General features: G+C 51.7%; 1 long non-coding RNA gene across 1 annotated transcript; it reads right to left on the bottom strand.

Moving 5' to 3' along the window:
* Window positions 1–8,869: 8,869 nt before the first annotated feature.
* LOC120758311 (uncharacterized) lies at window positions 8,870–10,382 on the bottom strand. Its single transcript, XR_005702854.1, has 3 exons — window positions 10,328–10,382; window positions 10,049–10,245; window positions 8,870–9,859 (listed from the first exon to the last, which is right to left on the bottom strand). It is a non-coding gene; the product is annotated as an uncharacterized LOC120758311 (long non-coding RNA).
* Between the last annotated feature and the right edge of the window lie 1,059 nt (window positions 10,383–11,441).

Below are 11,441 nucleotides of genomic sequence, written 5' to 3'. Positions count from 1 at the left end.
CGGTGCAGGAATCTCTGAAGGATGAGGAGGCCAGGGGGTCAGCCAAGCATTTGAGGAGGTCTCACCTTGATTTTTCAAACCACAGAGCTCAATATCCTCTCTAAAATATTTATCCCTTTAGGTTTTCATATCACATCCCTGCAGCCCTTTTTTTTTTTTTTTTTTTTTTGAGCACCAGGACCTCAACGCAGCAGGAAACCGAGCTATTGATCACAGGCTGTTTCTAATTAACGAGGCGTTCTGATCTTGAGCCTGTGATCAGGGTCCTTATTGGAAAAAGGTCAATTCCTTCCCTTTAAATATGGCCTTGGTGGTGCCTCTGCCGGCGTGGATGGCCAGAGGAACGCACACAAAATTCCTTTTTCAGAACAGCACGAGGCACCCGGAGGCTGCCCCTCTGCTCCTGGCCCTGAGCCTCCTTCCCCTCCCGTTAATAACGTTCCGTCTCCAGACAGCCTGGCCGACAATTTGCACCCATCAAACCCCCGCGGAACACAATGTGCCAGCTGTTTAGTGCTGGCGAGTTCATCGCTCGGCCAGAGTCGAGGATCTTGCACCGAGCAATCCTCCCACGTCCCCATCGCCATCGCTTCGCTCGCTCCACGCCATTTGCCAAAAGCTCTCCCTCCCTCGGCCCTCCACCGAGTTCAGACCTGTGCTTTGCGTGTTTAAGCGGTCACAGAAAGCCCAGAATAAATTCATCTCCGAGAGCCAGCTCTGCAGCGTGTCACAGCACGCTCTGGTGTGAGCAATACCTACAAATGGAGAGAAATATTGAACTCGGGCACCCGAGCAGCTGGACACTGTCACGTTAACAACAACATCTCCACGGACGGGGAGGGGAGGGAAGGGGAAGGGATTTCCTTCTGCCTGGGGCCCCGGCCATTTGTCATGCAAGTGATGCAGATGACCAGTGACGAACTGCGGGAAATTCATCATCGTAATGAATGGCCACGAGTGGGATTCCTTTTCATAACGTTATCATTCCAGTAATTACCTGCCTGCTTGTTCAGTTGTGCACCAGAGTTGTTGCACATAATCCATCACAGTTTCCAGTGGTAACAGGCATTAAACACATCCCCAGCCATGAAATTCCATGGCTTTGGCGCAGAGAGAGCTGCTTTGACTCCCCACCACCAGCACAGCCCGTGTTTTGTGTCCCTCACAGGTGCTCCACAAGCCCCACTGCGTGCACAGAGCTGCCCTGGGATGTGGGAGGAGCTGGAGGATTCCCTGCCCTGCATGACCACAAATGCAGCCTAAATATTAAATAACAAATAAAATAATAAACCTTCCCACTGCAATCAAGGGCAAATATGTTTGCTCTGAGGGCTGGCACTTTCCTGTGCTGTATCAATGCAGAGGAATTGCTCCGGGCAATCCCAGCAATTAAACTGCAACGAGGCTCAAATCCCATCCTGAATCTCCTAAATAAAAACTGCAAGGTGTGTGGGCGTGGGCAGCACGGGGCTGTGGGTCAGAACTGCTCCTCTTTGTCCCTGGGGGTCACAGGGCTGGGCAGGTGAGGAGCAGGGGCAGGAGAGTGGCTGTGCACAGCTGTCCCCACACACAGCCCTGGCAGCGTCACCGGGGCCAGGGGACACCCTCAGCTCCATTCCTGCAGCCCCGTGCACAGCTGGGAAAGCACCTGAGAGCTCAGAGAGAGTTTTGTTCCTCCAGATAATGCCTAGAAGCTCAGTGAATTTTATCTCTCTCTGTGCTGTTTTTAAAACTTCTTCAAATCTTGGGATTCCCCGTTTTGCATCCTTCCTGACCAGGGGCACTGGTCATGCTCCAGCTCCCACCTCCTCTGCACCCAGCAGCCTCCAGCTCCTCCTCTGCCCTCATACTGCTTCCATCTCTGAGGGAATTTATTCTGGTGAAGGGATTAACTTGGGAGAGAGGTTTTAAACATCCCAGGCTCCTACACATCTGCTTTATTTTCCACGGTGCTTCACTCCACCTCGATGGGAGGAGTTAAAGCCAAGGAAATCCCCAAGGGAGGGACAATAACAAAGCAGGGATGGGAAAGGTGGTTGTACAAAATCCCCCCCAGAAGAGCTCCAGCATTGCCAGGGATAAGAGGAGGCTTGGTCACTGCAGACAAATAAGATTAGCTCAGCGAGACGCTGGATGATTAAAACACTTGTCCTTATGCAAAATTCAGCAGATATTCCCTGATGTCCGTGGCAGACAAATTGCACCATCTGGTCAGTGAGATAAAGTCTTTAAACAAGAACTTTGCAGGCCGAAGGTTCTCAGCTGTAAAAACAGGTCATGCTGGTGCCCTGTGATTTGCCAAATTGAGGGCAATCCACTCTTCCTCTTCTCTCCCACTTGACTGCAACATTAAAAACCACATATGGTGCGTTCCCAAAGTGACACTGTCCAGAAGAATAAAGGGTCTGATCTCAGCTCTCTCTTTTTTACAGTGATAATTCCCTATTTTGTCTGATTCCAGACGCCAACATTCCTGCTAAAACAGCACCTTTCCTCTTAGGAAGCAATCTAATTAATAAATATATTTTTATATAAGCTAATTAATAAATATAACCCATCTTAATACATTTACCACTTATTCAGCAGGGTCTGAAGTCCTTTGAGCAGTACCTGTGTGACCACACAGGAATGATGTCTGCGAAACGAGCCCAGGAGCCACAGGGAGTCCCAAAAAACCAATAAATGAGCACTCCAGGCAAAGGCAGGGGCAGTCCCTTCATTTATCTCAGCTGGAGCAGCCCTCGATGAGAGAAGCCACATCAAACATCCCTAAATTTGCCATCATTTCAGCTGTGCAGACTCCCAAAACTCGGGTGGTTAGCGCCCAGCACGGAGCCTTTCCCGAGGCTGGCGAGGCCAGGGCACCTGGAGCCTGCTCTGAAGCGGTCAAAGCTGCTCAATCCCCTCTGAGGAGAGATGAAGTGACACTGCAGACTCATCTCGGTGCCTGGACGCCAGCAGCACTGCCAGGAGAGGCAGCAGGGGGAAGATCTGCCGTGTCAGCGTGAGCTCAGAACTCTCACAGCCTCAATTACTTAATTGCTATTTTATACATGGTGCTAATTTCCTTGACTGTGCTGTGAAATCAAACCACGTAATGAAGACCTTTCCCCCCCTCCCCTAATAAAAGCTGTCAAAGTAAATAAATATTCATCCCCATCTGCCCCTCTGGATGAAAGGGAGAATTAATTGATGATTTTCTGAGCTCCGTAACCTCCTGCCCGGTGCTCAGGGCGTTGTGTGGAGTCTGCCTTCCCGAACCCCTGTTCACGCAGGTTTAAAAGGCAGACAGGCACGGTGCACTCAGCCAAATGTGGTTTCTAGGCTGCATCACACGGCAGAACACCCATCTGCTCCCGGGCAGCCGGGTGCAGGCGGGCGTTCCACGCTCCCAGCAGCGGGCTGCTCTCAGGGAACCGCCAGGACACCTGCACAGAGCCGGAATTCTCTGCTCGCAGCTGGTTATTACGGGTTGGAGCCCAGCCCTGAGCACCACACTGGATTTGTTGCGCTGTTGGGGGATGCGGGGGAGCGCAGATGGGCTGGGAGATGTGCCTCGCATCCCGCGAGTGGCCTTTTCCTGCTGCTCCTGAGGATTTAGGGTGCGCAGCGGTGATGCTCGGGGAGGCGTCTGAGCAGGGAGCAGAGGCTGCAGGTGCTGCTGGTGTTTCCAGGGCACGGCCGCTCCTGGAGAGGCTCCGGGAGGATGCGAGGACATTTTAAAACTCATTTGCAGTGCAAATCGAACTCCTCTTTGTCACACAGGATCCCGTAATGGAAACGTGCGCCCCGCGCCGGGGAGGAGAGGGGATAATCACAAAGGTAAATGCCACTCGAGGGGGTTTATCTTCTCCTGACATTTGCAGTAGCTCGTTCTTCCTCCCGTCAGGGCAGCCCTGCCTGGGTGTTCTGCATATCCAAAGTGCTAAAGGCTTCCAGGAATTGCGGGGGAACGGAGATGGGGGGGGCACTGCAGATGAGCAAACAGTAACGAAGCCCAGGACGAAGCCCACGGGAGGAGGAGGAGGAGGTGCAGGTTCCCAGGGAAGCCGGTTCCACGTTTCCACAGGTGTCAGACGTGCCAGGAACACATCCCTGCCAGAGCCTGCTGTAAAGCGGGGCTGCAGCAGCTCTGGGGCTGGGGGGACTGCAGCCAGCACTGACAGGATAATCCACGCAAAGCCCAGGAGCACAAACTCCATCTCGAGCCCAACTTCGCAGCCAGACACACTGGGAAAAGTCAGGAGTGTCAGGCTCATGAAAGCTGTGGCGTGGGGGATGGATATAGATATTTTATATCTACATATTCCCACTCCTATAGATCTCCAGAAAAGGAAAATCCATCTCGTTCAGAACCAGGTGCCGGACATAAATTTATTAAGATGAATGAAGCCACTTCATTCCCCTTTAGTGCCTGGAGGCTGAAAACTCAGGCAATATTGCCTCTCCCTGGCATCAGAGCACTCCATTTCTCCCTGAAGTTCTCAGCAATAATTCATGTCTCTGTATGGCATTGATCAGCCAGGCTTTGAGATCCTGTTCTTTTGTCTACATCTTCTCTTGCACTCAGCTCCCAAGACCACGGGGAAGAAAGGTTTCTGGCAGGAAAGATAAAAACTATTTATTGTACTGACCTTTTTGATTAATGGGTGGAGTTGGGCGCGAAATCATTTTTATCAGGTGAACATAATGACTTGCAGGACAACAAAAAGGGCATTTCAATTTTTTATCAAAACCTTCAGTGAGAGCACAATCCCCCAAGGTGAACTCTGGGGACAGCCCAAGTAGCCAGGAGTGAATAAATATCTTATAACTTTAGTATTAGCTGAGAATTGGCTCATGAATCAGCAGGGACCGTTTGAAGGAGCCGGGCACTCCTTCTCCCTGCCTACAGAGAGTGATTTCATGGAGCTGTGCTGTCAGGAGGTGGAGGCAGGCAAACCCAGACACTCCGGATTTTCTAAATAGCTGTTATCAACCCTACCTCCACTGGGCTTCGTGGCCTGAAATCATCCACTTGAGCCTAATTAAGTGGACATTAATGAGACCAGAGTGTCTGGCTGTGTATTAGTCTCTCAAAATACGATGGAGCCGTTCCATTTTTCGCCACAGTGCTGCAGGAAACCCGTCTGCCCAATGTTTACCAGCAGCACAAAGTCCCAGCAAAATCGTGGAACTGCTTCCTGGGGCCCTGTGACCCCGATCCCGGACTCAGGATATTCTGTGATTCCATGGAAACCAATTTCAACCTGTACACACACCGTTATGACAATACACATGAAGGCTTGCAGACATTAAAAAATACATTTTGGATAGCTGCTTGAGTTAATGAGCCCTTAAAACTTGTTCAAAATTAACCCCTCACCCGATGGGGTCTGAGCTGCTTTCACCCAGGCACTGGATTCTCCCAAACCCTGGAAAACTCTGCCTGACACTGAATCACCTCCCATGTCCTTGCCTCCTGATTATACCAGCCGAAACACACAGGCCTGGATGGCTGAGGCTATAAAAGTGAAAACGTTTCAGGGTAAAATATCCTTTTAATAACCCTGCAGAAGCGCGGCGTGGCTGAGCTTCCAGGCTGCAGTACCGAAGCGAGGATGTTTTTTGGTGGAGGGCTGTAAAGGGCACTCTGTCACACAGAGTTCTGTTTTCTCTGTCCCCCCAGCCTTCTCCACTCAGTTGGGATGAAATGGAAAGCTGATAGAAGACAAGGGCTGGTCGGGCGGTCTGCAGAGACGGTGGGGAGCGTCCACGGAGCCTTTGGAGCATCCCTGGGGGTTTGGCTCTCCCCGGGGGCGCAGGGATGGAGCTGCCTCTCTCCCTGCCGCCTCCTGCACCCCGAGCGTTTCCAAGGCTCGCCCACCCAAGGGCATCATTCTGACGACTTTGGAGCTCGTTCCTCTCTGCCCGTCTCCGTGCATAATTTCCAATAAGCCTCCCAGGCAACCAGCAAGGAGAGCTGCACGGAAAGCAGTGGCAGGCTTTGAAGCTGGAGCCTCTGTTCTGTTTCCAGACAGATTTTGATTTAATGATAGATGCCTGCCCCTGCCAGGGAAGAAGTTTCGTAATGAGTCGAGTAATGTGGGTATAAATAGAACCCAGCCGCAGCCGGGAGCCAGGAGAGCAGGAGCAGGGGACGGGCTGGACTTTGGGTCGAGCCCAGCTGGGCTCAAGTCTGGGCTCAGCCAGCCCTCAGGCTTGGCCCTGGGGTAGGAGCCCGATCCAGGCTGCTTTTCTGTGGCTGCAAGGGTGGCAAAGGCAGCAGTAACCCGGGCACGGCTGGGAGCCGAGATACTGGTGAGAGCTGTGACAAACACAGAGCAGTTCCAGGCTGTCCCGGGAGCTGTGACTTCCCCAGGGTTTATTCCTGAACAAGGAATGCCCATCCCACTTATCCGGAGGGTGGGATGCCTACAGCAAATTATTTAAAGGCTTCAGAATCATAGAACGGCTTGGGTTGGAAGGGCCATTCCATACCCAACATAATCTCAAAGATTATGGAGTATTACCTGGGTATTAGAAGTTACTTTTGATCACTGCTTCAGTAACTACAAATTCCAGATGATGACATCAATTATATCAACACAGCAGCCTCAATTTACTCATTAGCATTTAAGCAGCACCCAAACAACTCAGTGAAGATGTAAATACATTTCTTTTCCCAGATAAAACAGAGCTTGGGGTTTTTTGCCTCTCCATGGGCATTCACTGATGTTTTTCATGCCCAGCAAAGCACTCGAGGCTCATTCCCAAAGCAGCAGAGATTCAAAACACACTGAGTGACTCGGGTCAGCAGGGATTTCATCTTCCCAAAGGGATTTTGCAGCTTCCCCTGGACGGATCCCAGCACAAAGGGTTAAAAGGGCCGTGTGGGTGGTGAGTGGCCACTGATGGCTTTCGTTGAGAATTTGGGGTTTGCCCGTGATGAGATCCCATCTATGTTAGAGCCGCCTTTCCCTTCACCTTCTCGGAGACAGTTTATGATGATTGTGTTTTTAAAAGGACAAATGCGAAGGAAACAAAAAATGCTGCTGGAAGCTGCAATGACCAAACCAAGCCAGGTTTCGCCAGGCCACGTTTTTTTCCGTCTGTCATTAATTCTTCCGCTCCTCTCAGCCTCCCCCTGCCCGGGGCAGCATTTGGGATTATCGACTTTCATAAAGGGCTTTAGCCAGGTGACACTGCCAGTCCATTCTGCCTCCGAAGCCAGGTTGGAATTGCAGGGTCTGGAGGCAAAGGGCCACCCCTCTATGGTTAATCCGTCCTTTTACCTTTAATCTAGCTCAAAACAAAGGTACTTTGCCTAGAGGGGGTTTTTTGTTTGTTTTTTTGGTCTGTATTCCTGGCGCCACGCTTTCAGAGCACAGTATCCTCCCGAAAGGATTGGCATTCCCTTTTCCCAGGCACGCAGACATTTCCCCATGCCATAAACACCAGCTCTTGCCCTGTTCAGGGTGGCCAGAGCCCAGGCAGCCCTCTTTGGGACCTTGCCCTGTTTTCCTGCCTGTTCCCATCACAGTGCTGGTTCCTGCAGAAGGACAGACCACACCAGCCTCTCTCACCTTGGTCACCCTGATCAGCCGAGGTTCAGAGACCCTTCAAGGTATTTTGGGGGAAATGAAAATTGCAGGCACCCACCAGCTGCTCCCATCAGCTGCCAGCAACCGGCTGGGAAGGAAACTCCTCTCCCAAGCCCCCGCTCTTCCTCACCCTCGGCTGCGTGCAGCTGTAATTCCACCGGGACCAGTGGAAAACGCTCTCCCTTTCTCTCTCAAGATGCATCTCCCAGCTCATGCGTGTGGTGCTGATATTCATCTTAAATACCAGCACCGAGATGAACCCAGTGTGACTTTCATTTCTCAGCTCCAACATCCTTGTCAGCGCTGCAGAGCTTAAGTGCTCTTCCTTTCACACCTATTAGGTTGGAACAAGCCTTAAAAGCATGAATAACCTTCCCCACCACATAATGAAAGACCTTATTACAGCTTGGGATTAATTTTTTTTCTAATCTGTTTACAAGCAAAAAGGTCGAGCTCAAATTTGACAGTGAGGAAGGGAGGCAGGATTCATTATCTCCAGAAAGACTGGGGGGAATGGATGAGCATAAACAGAAGATAGTTTTGGAGCTTGAATCCATGTCCTAGCCTCTAATTAAAAATTACCCAGCAAGGCACTGCCTGGCAAACACCATTAGCGTCAGGAAAAATTAAATTCCTAATTACTGAGCAAAAAATATTTTGATCTCATTTTTTTTTTTTTTTTAAATTTTAAAAATCCATCTTTACAGTTCCAACCCGTGTTCCGTTCCTTTTCCTTCTCCATGCTTTATCCTTTTATTATCCAAGGACCAGCAGGACATAACCACACATGGAGCACTGATTTTTTATTTATTCTTTTTTTCATTCAGCTGCCCTCACAAACCTCCCCTCGCTGCCCCGGGAATCTCCTCTCATCTCACCTCATCCCCCCTGGCTGCAGCTGTGGGCAAAGAGGCCAAGCTGGGGGGAGGCTGGTCCTTGCTCAGCTCTGCAGAACAACCTTAGGACGGCTGAACTGGTGGAAAAAAGGGAGAAATTCCTACAATTCCAGCGGCTGGTTTGGCTGGACAGGGGGAAACCGTTCAGGATGCTGTGGGATCCCGAAGAGGAAAGAGGGAAGGGATTGCACAGGCACTGCCTTGGGTGAGTACCCGCAACAGGCGCTTTCGGCCACGCAAATCTCATCAGGGGTTTGGGGAAGGGCTCGGCTCTGCCTCGGCGGGCGCTGCTGTTCCTGAGGCTGTGCCTCCCTCTCCAGGCAGCCCAGGAGCTGGCACCGCTGCTGCCTCTCTCATCCAGCCCCATTTCCTCCCGATATCCCATCTCACCCTGCCCCTTGTCGCTTTGAGACCTCTCCCCCTCGTCCTCTCGCTGCCCTTGTAATTACTGGCTCTAATAATTATAACATTTGTGGGGGTTTTGCACTGATGCTCCTTGAGTAGCTGACTGCACTCCCTGGGCATCAGAGGGCTCGGTGGCCGGAGATAATTCGTATCTATCCCACGTGTGAACTGTATTTGTGCGTGTCTATTGCGTTTGAGTGTGCAGCGAATTTATTTATTTAACTCTGCGGAAGGAGTGCCAGGAGGTTTTTCGGTTTGTTTGCATCCTCACCAGCTGAAAACAACCGCAGGCTCGTAGGGGGCCCTGCACAGAGCGCTGCTCCCGCTGGTGCTGGAGCTGCCAGGCCGGGCACCGTCTCACTCCTGCCACAAAAAAAAAAATAAAATCACATGGAATTACGGTGCCTAACAAAGCAAGAGAGCAGTGGGGACGGGGAACAGCACCCAGCGCTCCTGGAGCCAGCCCAAAACACTGCTCTCTGCTATTCCTACTAGGAAAAAAACCAAAAAAATAATTGCAAATGCCGTTATTTTTCTGGGCTATTCCTTAGCAGAGGCAGGCAGAGGGATGTGGGCGCTGGGAGCACGGAGGATGCGCTTTTATCTCGGACTCAGCCGAGTTCTGAGGGCAGCCTGGGGACCCAAATTCGTCTCAACCGCTTGGTTTTTCTGTTCTTTCTAATACAAAGAGAGAAGGTTCCGTGTGCCCGAGCAGCTGCTCTCTGAAGGGGTTCTCAGTCCTTTTGCCCGAGAAGCCAGAAATCCAAGGGCTCCAGCAGCGAGAACTCAGGGAATTCCATCCCTGCCCGAGCACAGCAGATCTCTCATCTCCCCGCTCCTCCTAAAATCCACCTTGGTGCGAACACCGAGCTCTCGGGGCAGCCGAAACCGCCTGGAACAGAGCGAGCTGCAGCCAAACCCCCGAAACATCCATTTTCTAGGAGATGGGCGCTTGTTCCCGGAGAACTCAGGTCCCTGGAGAAAGAGGAGAGGAGTTCAGAGCTTCAGTCCTCTGGCAGAAAGGTTGGAGCTTGTTCTAAATGGCTCTTGAGGTTCCTGAATGCTTAAAGGAAAGAGGATTAAAGGGAAAGGGAGAAAAAGGAAAACCAGGCATCATGAGGAGTTTTAAATCCCAGACTAAGTAAACAGGATTATTGACATCACCTGAACTGAGCAGCTTTCCTGCCCGGGGCAGGGAAAGAAAAGGGAGGTGAAAAAGCTTTCCTGCAGCTCGGGGAGCGGCAGGAATCGGAGCAGATTTTGGGTACGATCTGGATTTTCAGGCGCCGCGCATCCCCGGAGCCCCGCGGCCGGGGATGGGGACGGGGCTGCGGAACCGCGGAGCCAAAGGTCTGGAATTCCTGCAGAAACGGCATTTTTGAAAACCTCATCCCTGCTGCGGGCTTAATCAAGGGATAATTAGGATTTAGTGAAGCCTGCAACCTTTCCGCTCCGCTCTCTCTGAGCCGCTCATGAAAGGGAGAAGATCAGAGCCCGCACAGCTCGCGGCGCCTTTGCCTTTGTTTTTGTTATCACCTCGCGGAGTGTTTGCGGGCTCCCAATCAGGCTCCGGAGGGAGGATCCCTTCCACCTCCTCCCCACGCCCTTCCCAGAGCTCAGGAAAACTCCGCCACATGGCTTCTGATCCTCGTTTTTATTCACGAACGTAATTATGGGCGGATGAGTCTCGGCAACTCTTCGCGAGCGTTTTCAAAAATCGCTTTTAAGTAAGGCTTATAAAGCCCTTTTAGAACGCCTTTCCAAAACCCGGGCATCCGTTTCTGAAAACAAGTCTGGAATAGCCTGTTATCACTATTTATGTCTTCATTTTCTGACACTCGCAGGGTGTTTAAACAATTTGGCTGCGTCCTCTGGATAATTTTAATGAGCTGCAGCCTCCCGAAAACCCCCAGAAAATGTGATTCTGCTCATGCTGACTTAATCTGGCTGCAGCATTCGTCCTCTCCCCTGGGAATGCTTACAAGATGTGGAGGACTCCTTGCCAGAAGAGGGGGGGAAATGGAAAAAAGCAGCCGGGTTGCCGTTGTTCCATCACCTTTGCATCCCCCTGCCTGCCCGGCACCCAGAGCCGGGGGAAAAGCCCCTCCTGTCACCCCGGGCCTGCAGCAGCACATCTGCCATTCACTGCCCGTTAATTCAGCGTAAAGATCCTCTGGGCTTGCCAACACCGGACGGAAAGTGGCTATAAACGTGAATTATTGGAAGTTTAGGAGCCCGAGCTCGCTGTGCACTGCATGGGGCAGGGCTGGATGTGATGTTCCCGGGGTTTGCAGGAGCTCCCTGTGGAGCTGGGCTCGCTCCCACCCAGGGGGGAATTCACCAAACCATCACCCAACTTAGAAATGTCCCAGTGGGGTCTGCTCCTCCCAGGGCAAACTGGACTTGAGGGTTTCCTGAGGGGAGCCGCAAGAACGATGGACAGGGAATTTGGAGAAGGGCCTGGAGCTCCAGGACAAGGGGAATGGATTCAAAGTGACAGAGAGCTGGTTTAGATGGGATTTTGGGCAGGAGCTGTTCCCTGGGAGGGTGTTGAGGC

This window comes from Hirundo rustica, chromosome 12 (genome assembly GCF_015227805.2).
Source record: "Hirundo rustica isolate bHirRus1 chromosome 12, bHirRus1.pri.v3, whole genome shotgun sequence".
NCBI classification, from domain to species: domain Eukaryota; kingdom Metazoa; phylum Chordata; class Aves; order Passeriformes; family Hirundinidae; genus Hirundo; species Hirundo rustica.
Note: the sequence above shows the minus strand (reverse complement) of the source record. Positions and strands in the feature narration are given on the sequence as shown.